Genomic DNA, 13,480 nt, shown 5'->3' on the forward strand with positions numbered 1-13,480 from the left:
CAACGACCACGAGCCAGGCTGCACACCGGGGACTAGGGCCACCATCGTGCACGACGGAAAGGCCGGGAAGCACCCATACCTCCCTCCCCGGAGCACCCCAGCCACCACCGGCCGGCCACACACTCGCCACCCGTCGCTGAGCACGGACCCATGAGCAGTACGGGGAGAAGGTCGCACCACCACCACTTCGCCGCCACCTCCACCAGCCAAGATGGCCACGGCGGAGGAGGCCGCCCGCAGCCCGAGCCGCCCACGGACAGCGTCGCCCAATGGGTAAATTAAAATGGAAATGAAAACAAAATAATGATTTTTTCTAGGGAAGAATAAAACCCTTTAAGAAGGAAATAAAAATAAAAATGACATAATAAAATTTTCTAGGGAAGATTGATACTCTTTAAGAAGAAAGAAAATAAAAAAACAAAACAAAATAATGAAGTTTTCTTGGGGAGAATGAAACCCTTTAAGAAGAAAGAAAAAACTAAAACTAAAACAAAATCATTAAGATTTCTATGGAATAATGAAACCCTTTACGAAAAACAATACACAAACTAAAACTAAAACAAAATAACAATGTTTTCTATGTAAGAAGGAAACCCTTTGAGAAAAATAAAAAATATATAAAAAATTCTAGGGGAAACTGAAACCCTTTAAGGAGAAAGAAATTTAAAAAGTAACTTGCACACAAGTATGCCCTGAAATTGCACTTTTGTAATATTAAAAATAAATAAATAAATAAGCATGTATAGTGCAATTTCTGCTCTCTACTATAATTTACACACATGGTGTATCATACTTGCGTGTGTACTTACTTACAAACACAAAAATAAAAATACTTTTATAAGAAGAAATCAAATATAGTGGCATTGGTATCACCCTTTAAGAAAAAATAAAGTAAAAATAATAATGATACAATTTGCACACAATTTACACATAAATTGCATTTTTTGTTATGTAAGAATAAACATATAATAGTGAATTTTACATAAAATTAAAGTTTATAAACAAGGAACGAATTAGTGGGGTTGGTATTGTCCTGAAAAACAGGCAATGAATTAAAAACTAAACATTATAAAACAAATAAAAGGGAGAGTAAATTAGTGACATTGATATTACTCTTAAGCATAAAGAAATACAACTTGCAGACAACTTTGCAGTGAAATTTTTATAATATGCATTGAATACACATATAATAATGCAACTTTAGCAGTCTAGTATTATTTACACAAAAATTGTATAGTACTTTTGTGCATACATACATATAATGATAATAATATTTAATTATAAAAATTAGCACAAACCAATTAGCATTGTTATTACCCTTAAGCCGGAGGAGGATCTCGAGGAGCAGATCCTCGTCTTCCAGCGGCGAGCGCGAGCAGGGGCGGTGGTGCAGGGTGGCCGTCATTGCGCTCATGGGGAAGGAGGCGGCAGCGGCGCAGTTGTGCCACAGATTGGGGGAAAATGACGCTGCGAGTGACAATTGAAGCCCAAAACCACTTTGTTTTTTTTTTCCAGAAAAACAACAAAAATAAGTTGAAGTGCCCCTTTTCTAGAAGAAAAAAAAATCATATTTTTTTAAAAAATAGTTCAAAACATCGGCTATCCTAAAGGAAAACGATAAAAACAACCGGATGATTTCATCGCAGCGCAAGCCTTCAATGCTTGACACGCGTCCCTGTGAGTGACCACCACCACTTGGCTCTTCACGTGAGAGAAGCTCGTGTAGTCGTTTTCTCTCTTCTTCCCCGAGCGTTGCCTTATCCTTATCTCTAACGAGAACTCCATCGACCTTCTCTTCCCCTCCCTCTTCATTCGCTCTTCTCCAGCAACCAACCGCAAGGTCGCGCACAACGGCGGCCCCCTCCGACCACCGCGTGCATCAGTGCGACTACTGTTGCAAAATCTGCCACCACCACCCGCCAGTTGTGTCGTAGCATCTCGGTTATCGTTGCACTGCGTCGCGGCCTCCATGGTCGCCATGGTGCTCCGTCGCAGCCTCTATGGCCGTCGTCGTGCTTCATCGCAGCACCTCGTCGCCGTCATGCTGCGCTGCCCTGAAGCTTCGCCGGCGGCCATCAGGTGTTGCGTTGGAGCTTCAACGGGGCAGCCGATGATACAATGGACCACCCCCGGTGGTGGTCGTGGTGCAGTGAAGCTTCACCGGCGGCATCAGGGTGCTGCGGTGGAGCACCGCCACGCCAGCGTTAGCGCAGTAACAAAACATCATTGGGGTTTCAATGAAGCGCTGTAAGAGTTGTAGTGAAGTGTCGTAGAGGTCATTGAAGCACCGCCGGGGTTACAATGAAGCCCTGTCGGAGCTGTAGTGAAGCGCTATGGGGGTAGTCGTACCTCCTGTATGGGTTGCAATGAAGCGCTGTCGATGTTGTGCGGTGCCACAGGTGCAAGTGTTCATGTGTGTGCTGACATTTCATTGTTTTCTTCTTACCAGGCCACAGCTCACGGGTCCATACTGATGGGGAATGGCGTGAGTGCTTCTGTTCTTGGTGTTGGCACGGTTGATCTGAAGTTTACTTCGGGAAGGATTGTGCAGCTGAAGAACGTGCAACATGTCCCCGCCATCAAGAAGAACCTCATTATTGGCTCCCTTCTATGTAGAGAAGGGTTCAAGTTGGTATTCGAGTCTAATAAATTACTTGTTACCAAATATGGACTATTTGTTGGAAAGGGTTATGAATGCGGAGGCATGTTCCGCCTTTCTCTTGCAGATCTATGTAATAAAGTCGTGAACAATATTCATTTGAGTGTTAATGAATCTGAAGTCTGGCATTCATGTCTTTGTCACATTAGTTTCGGTGTTATGACGCGGCTAGCAAAGTCGAATTTAATCCCGAGTTTCACTTTAGCCAAAGGTTCTAAGTGCCATTCGTGTGTGCAATCTAAGAAACCTCGCAAGCTTCACAAGGCAGCAGAGGAGAGACAATTGGCGCCACTTGAACTCATACATTCTAATCTTTGTGAGATGAATGGTTTGTTGACTGAAGGTGGAAAGAAATATTTCATGACTTTGATAGATGATTCCACTAGATATTGCTACGTGTATCTGTTAAATACCAAAGATGAGGCTCTACACTACTTTAAAATCTATAAGGCAGAAGTTGAGAATCAACTCGAAAAGAAAATTAAGCGAGTCCGGTCAAATCATGGTGGAGAGTACTTCTCGAAAGAGTTTGATGCCTTCTGTGCGGAACACGGTATTATTCACGAGAGGACGTCTCCCTACTCACCCTAGTCAAACGGGGTTGCCGAGCCGAAAAACCATACTCTAACTGATTTGGTTAACGCCATGTTAGATACGTCGGGTTTATCCAAGGCATGGTGGGGGAGGCTATAATGACATCATGTCATGTCCAGAATAAAGTTCCGACAAAGGATAACGAGATTACTCCTTATGAGAAGTGGACCAAGAGAAGGACAACACTCTCGTACTTACGTACTTGGGGCTGCTTGGCGAAAGTTAATGTACCGATCCCCAAAAGGCGTAAGTTTGGACCAGAGACTGTGGACTGTGTTAATTTGGGCTACGCTATGAATAGTGTTGGCTATAGATTTCTAGTAGTGAAATCTGAGGTACCTGACATGAAGGTCGGTACAATTATGGAGTCTAAGGATGCTACATTCTTTGAGGACATTTTCCCCATGAGAGATGTACAAAGCACTTCTAGACAGGAATCTGAGGAGACTCCTGAGCCTGCCATTCCTATGGAATATTATGAACGAACACATGATGAAAATCCTGAGGAGGATGTGTGGCGACCGGTTTTCCGGGTATTAATTTCCCAGAAAATGGCCTTTGTGCTCACCAGCCCCAGGATTACTGTTAGCTGATGAGGCACCAACTTGATACAGAAATTCCAAGCGAAATACAGAATATGTAGTACAAGACCGTTCTGGTCAGTGAGTACACAAATGGTTTCTAGTGGTTGATGGCGGAAGCGGTTTGTGGATCATCAATGTCTATGGGAGTCCATTTCCCACAGGAACAGCTGACCAGGTTAACTCCTATCTTCGCGAGGCTGCTATCACCGTTGCTTAGGTTCCGGGGCTGTCGTCACGACCGCTCCTCTCCGCGCAAGAAATCTGGCCAACACAATAGCAAGGGACAAGCCAGTGAGTACTTTGAATGTACTCGCAAACATTATGAACACGGGTATAATATAACCACGATGATTATGTACTGAAAATATTTTATGTTCACGACGTCAGTCACAAAAGATAATAAACACTCTGATGCATGCAAGCAGGTTATTTATGAATATGCAATAACATATTAATAATAAAATGCACCGATCGGGTGTCTGAAGAGACGCCTCGAAAGGTTAGTAAACAAAGAGAAATGCCTCAGTCGGGCGTCTGAGCGACACCACATAAAGGGCTTATAAAATAAACAACAAGCATGCCACAGTCGGGCGTCTCAGCGACACCACATAAAGGGCTTATAAGGTAAATAAATGACAAGCATGCCACAGTCGGGCATCTCGGCGACACCACATAAAGGGCTTATAATGTAAATAAATGACCAGCATGCCACAGTCGGGCGTCTCAGCGACACCACATAAAGGGCTTAAAAGGTAAATAAATAACAAGCATGCCACAGCCGGGCGTCTCAGCGCCACCACATAAAGGGCTTACAAATAATCACCGTGAATATCTAGGAGGTAAAACTGTCCCAGGGATACTCAATACTTCAGATAATATCGAGGGGTTAGTCCATAATAATAATAATCATAATCATCATAAGTCACAAGTCACGATCCATGTTCTGATTTAACAGTTTCTCCTCCGAAGACCGACACTAAGACCGACACTTGACCCATCCCAGACTGTAATCCTTAACCATGGACACGGCTATTCGAATAGGTTTAATCTCTATAGAGGGTGTACTCTTTACCCACGAGTAACGGATTCCTTTAGTCCATCAGGACTAATTTCGTCTATGGCCTTTTAGTTGAAAACACACCTAACTTGCACACACCAGCTTAACTTACCGGTGTCTGGAATCACCCACGACGCCTGACAAGCAAAACTCTAAGTGGGGAGGCTATAACCTCGCGTAGCATGGGATCAAATTTATATCACACGCTCTAAGGGGTGGCCTCCCCTCTCGGTCTCAACCGGAAACAGCCATGCCCCCGAACCAGGTGGCCTGCCTACCAGCTACAACCGGTATCTTCCACCATGGCCTCTCTGTACGGTGTGTGCTAGAAAGTGGTTAACGACTTACTGAACCGTACCCTACTTGTTGTAGAGACGAGTGGTAGTACGAAACAAGTATGGGGGTTACTGGAACAAGACTCGATCTATGGTCGACTCAGGAGGTTTAAGTATTCCCTGCAAGATTAGCATAATGAGTATATTTCATCCGACAGACAGAATCACCACTCATCATACCCCTCATGCCATGCCGGACACACTCGTCTCGACGAGAAACTAGGGACAAGCTCAGGTCTACCCAAGACAGAGACTTTCCCGTTTTCCTTCCGCTAGGCACAAAAGGCATACGAGGATGATCACTATCACAAGCATGTCCATTTCCAACAGCAAGGAAATTTCAAATAAGCATTCATGCAAACGATCACATCACCACATAAAATAACGAGTTCCACGTATTGAGGTGATGTCATAATCGTGTCAAATAATGCATGCAAAATATTATGCCAGGGTTCAGAATGCTTGCCTTCAATGTGTGGAAATGCAGGGTGCACTCCAAAACTTTTGAAAGTTTTCTTCTCTCTCTCCAAAGTCCTATTTTAAATAAATTTGAATTAACACACAAATTCAAAACAGCACAAAAAGTTGTTTTGAATTTTTTTCAAATAAACTAGATTAAATTTGAGAGAGGTAGGAAAAGGAATCAATTCATTTGGAGTTATAATTAAAAAGTTATAGGCAGTCAAAGTTGTGGTCAAAATCTGTTTAAAAAAATAAAACAGAAAAAGAAAATGCTTCGGATAAATACACGTCGAAGACGTACTCTGGGAATACGCCTTCACTTATCCAGCGTGGACCGGCGCTGGGTCACTGACGGTGGGCCCGCCTGGCCCACTGGTCAGGTTTGACCAGTCCACGCGCGCGTCGTTTCCTTCGACCGAACAGAGACGGCGCTCCGGCGATCGCCACCGGCGAACGGAGGCATCCCACGGGGATCCAAGGACAGGGATGGATCCGCAAGATCAAGGCGGTCCTTCCGGTGGTCTACTTCCCGGCGGGGACGGAGTGAGTCATTGGTGGCGAGCTCCGCGGCGGCCGGTGGCTCCGGGAGTTTTGGGGGTTTGAACTCCGGTGGCTATCGATCGTGCTTGAGGTGCTGGACGGCTCCGCAAGGGTGAGAGGATAAGGTTGGTGGCACTGGTTGGACTGGAGGGGCTCGGCTCGCGACAAATCAGACTGAGACATGGCGGCGGCCGAACCGGCCGGAGTCGGGGAAGACGGCTTCCCCCGACGATTGCCGACTGTGGGGGTGCCATGAGAGTGTCCTGAGGCTGCCTGAGTCACCGGACGAGCCCGGGGGCCTCCTTTTATAGCGCAACAAGGTCGGTTTGCGGCGGCCGGATAAGAACGATGGCGGACCGCCGTTTTGTAGCTTGCAGGGCACCGTGTCGGGGTTGGGGATGGCGGCAGGAGCTAGCGGACGAGCGGGCACTGCTCCAGGGGTGAGCTGGCGAGCAGGAGTGGCTTGGGCGGCGCCGACCAGTGCAGGGGCTGTCGGGCGGCAGTGGCGGCTAGCTGCTGGCTTGCCGGAGATGTGGCGAGGGCTGCGGTGTTCGCGGGGTTGTACGTGTCGATGGCTTGGCCCTACTCTGCGAGCGGCAGAGTGAAAGGATAAGCTTGGGGAATAGGCCAGGGGCGCGGCGGCTCGGGCGCGGCACGTGCAAAACGCGCGCTCTGCTCGCTCCCAGAGCATGCACGGAACGTGCTCGACAAAATGCCAGGGCGTCTAAGGATGCTAGAGAGCCACTGCAAATCCACAGGACTAGGTTAGAGACATGCAGAAGGCTACTGGACAACTTGGTTTGGGGCAAGGGAAAAGTTCACAACACCAAACCTTCAACCATGCTAGATCTGTTCATGCACATAGGGAGTTCGACAAAATGCCAGAGGCACCTAGGAAGTTCTTGGGGTGGTCAAAACTTCCAGAGTGGGGTCTCTTTAGATGCAAGAGAGGGTGGTGAGGTTAGTTTGTCAAAAGAGGAAACTTGCTAGTGCAAGCTTTGCAAATCTCCATTTCTGGACAGAAGGTAAATGGCATCATTACATGAACCAGAAATGTCCTAAAGGGTGCATGCTCCTGGACTTAGGGGTTTTGCAGGGTTGACTACAAGCAGGAGAAAACACAAGGCCACTAGAGCAAAAATAAATAGGGTTGCAGTAGAAAACACAGGTCTGGACCAGAATGAAAAAGAGGTTGATACACTCAATATTTCCAAAGAACATCACTAGGTTTTTGCATAAAGTTGGATGGCATGCTACCACTGACATCCCAACATTTTGGTAGAAGTTTTAAAGAAATATTTAAATAGGTTGTAGTGCAAAACTGTCCTCTGGACCAGATTTGAAAACTTGGTGTAGAACTCAAAATATCCAAGGAATGGAATATCTTTTTGCATAGAAGTGTTTTAAAAACATCACATGACATCTCCAATTATTGATGGAATTTTTAAATAAATTTATCAAATGGCTGTAGTGCAAAAGAGGCCCTGAAGCTTAGAAAAAATCATTTTTCAAGAAATAAGGCATCAGAAAAAAAAATGCAAATAATCGCACTGATAAAGAATTGTTTTATTTGAGAGGGAAAAATAAGTCCGACAATGATTGAAAAGATTTCACTTGGGGTAAAACTCCATAATAATAAAGAAAGGAGTGGTTCTGAAATCAGAAGGGAATACAGAAAATAAAAGTTTTAGTTTCTAGGCAAAATTTTAATTAATAAAACAAGGTTAAAATTTTGTGGTGTCACAAGATGACGAGGAAACCCTTGGTAGGGCAAGAGACAAAGGACTGCAAAGACCTTTGGTGATGATTTCTTCGTGTATCTCGTGGATGATACTCCTACTTCTATTTCAGAAGCGTATGCCTCTCCAAAAGTTGACTACTGGAAGGATGCGGTCCGTATCGAGATGGATTCCATCATGGCTAACGGGACATGGGGGATCACTGAGCGTCCCTATGGTTGCAAGCCATTGGGATGTAAGTGGGTGTTCAAAAAGAAGCTTAGGCCCGATGGTACGATTGAAAAGTACAAGGCTAGGCTTGTGGCCAAGGGCTATGACCAAAAAGAAGAGGAAGATTTCTTTGATACTTATTCACCTGTGGCTAGACTGACCACCATTCAAGTATTACTCTCATTGGCGGCCTCGCACGGTCTTCTCGTCCACCAGATGGATGTTAAGACGGCTTTTCTGAATGGAGAGCTAAACAAGGAAATCTACATGCAACAGCCAGATGGCTTTGTGATAGATGGTCAGGAAAGAAAGGTGTGTAGGTTGCTGAAGTCTTTATATGGCCTGAAGCAAGCACCTAAGCAATGGCATGATAAGTTTAATACAACTCTGACATCTGTTGGCTCCGTTGTTAATGAAGCTGACAAATGTGTATGCTATCGCCATGGTGGGGGCGAAGGAGTCATACTGTGCTTGTATGTTGATGACATACTAACATTCGGAACCAACCTCAAAGTCATTGAGGAGGTTAAGTCGTTTCTGTCTCAGAACTTTGAGATGAAGGACCTTGGTGTGGCTGATGTTATCTTGAACATCAAGCTACTAAGAGATAATGAGGGTGGGATCACACTTCTGCAATCCCGTTATGTTGAGAAGGTGTTGAGCCGTTTTGGATATTAGGACTGCAAACCATCTCAAACACCATATGATCCTAGTGTGTTGGTCCGAAAGTTCGAAGGCACAACTAAGGATCAACTGAGATACTCTCAAATCATTGGTTCACTCATGTACCTAGCAAGCGCAACGAGGTCTGACATCGCGTTTGCTGTGAGCAAACTGAGCCGGTTTGTTTCCAATCTGGGTGGTGTACATTGGCATGCTCTTGAGAGATTTATGCGCTATCTGAAAGGTACTATGAACTACGGACTTCACTATACCGGATACCCGTCGGTACTTGAAGGGTATAGTGATGCGAATAGGATCTCTGATGCTGATGAGATGAAGGCCACAACTGGGTATATGTTTACTCTTGGAGGTGGCGCTGTTTCCTGGAAGTCTTGCAAGCAAACGATCTTAACGAGATCGACAATGGAAGCAGAATTAACAGCATTAGACACATCTGATTGCCATTGGTTGATAAACCGGTTCTGGTTATCCTTATGAACTGTGACAATCAGACTGTCGTCACCAAGGTGAAGAGTTCAAAGGATAACATGAAGTCCAACAAACACATAAGAATGAGATTAAAAGCTGTCAGAAAATTAAGAAACTCCAGAGTGATAGAGTTGGAGTATGTCCATACGGCTAAGAATCTGGCAGGTCCCTTTACAAAAGGGCTATCACGTGTTGTGATAGATAGTGCATTGAGGGAGATGGGTATGAGACCCACATGAGTTGCCATGGTAGTAACCCAACCTATGTGATCGGAGATCCCGTGAAGTAGGACCTGGGAAAACAAGCCAGTGGTGAACTGAGGACAGTAACTTTACTAACCCACTCCGTAGGAGATGCAATACTCTCGGAAACTGTATGGAAGGATGACTACTATATAAGCAAGATGCTATCCTACGGAGCGATCTTTGGAGGAACACACCTATATGAGCTCTACTGCTGGTCACAGTCTATGAGATTGGGGTGATCTCTAGCAAGCTCATGAACAGGCCAGGAGTGTGACTAATATGCTCCACCCGAGGGATTGGCCTTCGGCAGCCTCGTATCAGTGAGACTTGTGGTGAAACTTCTTGACGCCAAACTGACAATTCAAGGCATAGTCCATTGTTCAGTTGTGAAGGAGTGTAACTACTTGGTCTAGGGGGAGCTCAACCTTAATCGGTCTCCACTGAGATGGTGGTATATCAAAACAGCGTTTGGAACAAAGGACAAAGTGGCCCCCTGAGATCTGGTGGGGGATTGTTGAAATATGAGATGGGCCTAGAGCCCATATGAAAATTTCAGATTTAATCTCTAAGGGACCATGTAGGTGGCATGACAAGGTGGTGGGAAGTTTTGTCCCACCATGCTAGTGGAAGGAGAGTTGGAGTGGTTTATAAGGGATTCTCTCCCTCATGCTATTGGAGCTTGAGAAGAAAAGAAGCCCTCACGCACTCCTCCTCCTCCGCTCGCCTCGCCACGCCGCGCCACGCCACGCCTCGTCACGACGCGCCGCGGGTTGCGGGATTGAGCCAAGCCGAGCTCACTCCTATGCGCTTCTTTTTGCCGGTCAGGAACAGAGAGTCTTTGACAGGTAGGGCCATGATGTCTACTATGCAACCTTCTCCTTGTAGACGTTGTTGGGCCTGCAAGTGCACAGGTTTGTAGGATAGTAGCAAATTTCCCTCAAGTGGATGACCTAAGGTTTATCAATCCGTGGGAGGCGTAGGATGAAGATGGTCTCTCTGAAACAACCCTACAACCAAATAACAAAGAGTCTCTTGTGTCCCCAACACACCCAATACAATGGTAAATTGTATAGGTGCACTAGTTCGGCGAAGAGATGGTGATACAAGTGCAATATGGATGGTACATATAGTTATTGGTAATCTGAAAATATAAAAACAGCAAGGTAACAAGTGGTAAAAGTGAGCGTAAACAGTATTCCAATGATAGGAAACAAGGCCTAGGGTTCATACTTTCACTAGTGCAAGTTCTCTCAACAATAATAGCATAGATATATCATATAACAATCCCTCAACACGCAACAAAGAGTCACTCTAAAGCCACTAATAGCGGAGAACAAACGTAGAGGTTATGGTAGGGTACGAAACCACCTGAAAGCTATTCTTTCGGATCAATCTATAAAAGAGTTCGTACTAGAATAACACCTTAAGACACAAATCAACCAAAACCCTAATGTCACCTAGATACTCCATTGTCACCTCAAGTATCCGTGGGCATGATTATACGATATGCATCACACAATCTCAGATTCATCCAACCAACATAAAAGTACTTCAAAGAGTGCCCCAAAGTTTCTACCGAAGAGTCAAGAACGTGTGCCAACCCCTATGCATAGGTTCATGGGCGGAACCCACAAGTTGGTCACCAAAACATACATCAAGTGGCACATGATATCCCATTGTCACCACAGATAAGCACGGCAAGACATACATCAAGTGTTCATAAAAGACTCAATCCGATAAGATAACTTCAAAGGGGAAACTCAATTCATCACAAGAGAGTAGAGGGGGAGAAACATCATAAGATCCAACTGCAATAGCAAAGCTCGGGATACATCAAGATCATGCCATAGCTGGAACACGAGAGAGAACACGAGAGAGAGAGAGAGAGAGAGAGAGAGAGAGAGAGATCAAACACATAGCTACTGGTACATACCCTCAGCCCCGAGGGTGAACTACTCCCTCCTTGTCATGGATAGCGCTGAGATGACGAAGATGGCCACCGGTGATGGGATCCCCCTCCGGCAGGGTGCCGGAACAGGGTCCCGATTGGTTTTTGGTGGATACAGAGGCTTGCGGCGGCGGAACTCCCGATCTATCTTTTGTTCTGGAAGTTTTAGGGTACGTAGGTATATATGGGTGAAAGGAGTACGTCGGTGGAGCTACGGGGGCCCCACAAGGCAGGGGGCGCCCCCGGGGGGGGGGGTGGGCGCGCCCCTACCCTCGTGAGCACCTCCCGTATCTTCTGACATGGGGTCCAAGTCCATCAGATGGGTTTCCTTCCAAAAATAACTTCTCCAGTTGATTTCGTTCCGTTTTGACTCCGTCTGATATTCCTTTTCCTCGAAACACTGAATAGGCATAAAACATCAAATCTGGGCTGGGCCTCCAGTTAATAGGTTAGTCCCAAAAATAATATAAAAGTGGAAAATAAAGCCCAATATTGCCTAAAACAGTAGATAAAGTAGCATGGAGCAATCAAAAATTATAGATACGTTGGAGACGTATCAGGCCATGATCTGAGATGTCGGATCATGGGCTACCGACTTAGACGTGGGTTCAGCCCACGTCTCTCCACATGCGGCCGCACATATATATGTGGGGCGCTGCCAACCCTAGCCGCCGCGAAATAGAACGCATCTCCGCCTCCTAGTCAAACGGGGTTGCCGAGCCGAAAAACCATACTCTAACTGATTTGGTTAACGCCATGTTAGATACGTCGGGTTTATCCAAGGCATGGTGGGGGAGGCTATAATGACATCATGTCATGTCCAGAATAAAGTTCCGACAAAGGATAACGAGATTACTCCTTATGAGAAGTGGACCAAGAGAAGGACAACACTCTCGTACTTACGTACTTGGGGCTGCTTGGCGAAAGTTAATGTACCGATCCCCAAAAGGCGTAAGTTTGGACCAGAGACTGTGGACTGTGTTAATTTGGGCTACGCTATGAATAGTGTTGGCTATAGATTTCTAGTAGTGAAATCTGAGGTACCTGACATGAAGGTCGGTACAATTATGGAGTCTAAGGATGCTACATTCTTTGAGGACATTTTCCCCATGAGAGATGTACAAAGCACTTCTAGACAGGAATCTGAGGAGACTCCTGAGCCTGCCATTCCTATGGAATATTATGAACGAACACATGATGAAAATCCTGAGGAGGATGTGTGGCGACCGGTTTTCCGGGTATTAATTTCCCAGAAAATGGCCTTTGTGCTCACCAGCCCCAGGATTACTGTTAGCTGATGAGGCACCAACTTGATACAGAAATTCCAAGCGAAATACAGAATATGTAGTACAAGACCGTTCTGGTCAGTGAGTACACAAATGGTTTCTAGTGGTTGATGGCGGAAGCGGTTTGTGGATCATCAATGTCTATGGGAGTCCATTTCCCACAGGAACAGCTGACCAGGTTAACTCCTATCTTCGCGAGGCTGCTATCACCGTTGCTTAGGTTCCGGGGCTGTCGTCACGACCGCTCCTCTCCGCGCAAGAAATCTGGCCAACACAATAGCAAGGGACAAGCCAGTGAGTACTTTGAATGTACTCGCAAACATTATGAACACGGGTATAATATAACCACGATGATTATGTACTGAAAATATTTTATGTTCACGACGTCAGTCACAAAAGATAATAAACACTCTGATGCATGCAAGCAGGTTATTTATGAATATGCAATAACATATTAATAATAAAATGCACCGATCGGGTGTCTGAAGAGACGCCTCGAAAGGTTAGTAAACAAAGAGAAATGCCTCAGTCGGGCGTCTGAGCGACACCACATAAAGGGCTTATAAAATAAACAACAAGCATGCCACAGTCGGGCGTCTCAGCGACACCACATAAAGGGCTTATAAGGTAAATAAATGACAAGCATGCCACAGTCGGGCATCTCGGCGA

Source organism: Triticum dicoccoides, chromosome 6B (genome assembly GCF_002162155.2).
Source record: "Triticum dicoccoides isolate Atlit2015 ecotype Zavitan chromosome 6B, WEW_v2.0, whole genome shotgun sequence".
Taxonomy (NCBI): Eukaryota; Viridiplantae; Streptophyta; class Magnoliopsida; order Poales; family Poaceae; genus Triticum; species Triticum dicoccoides.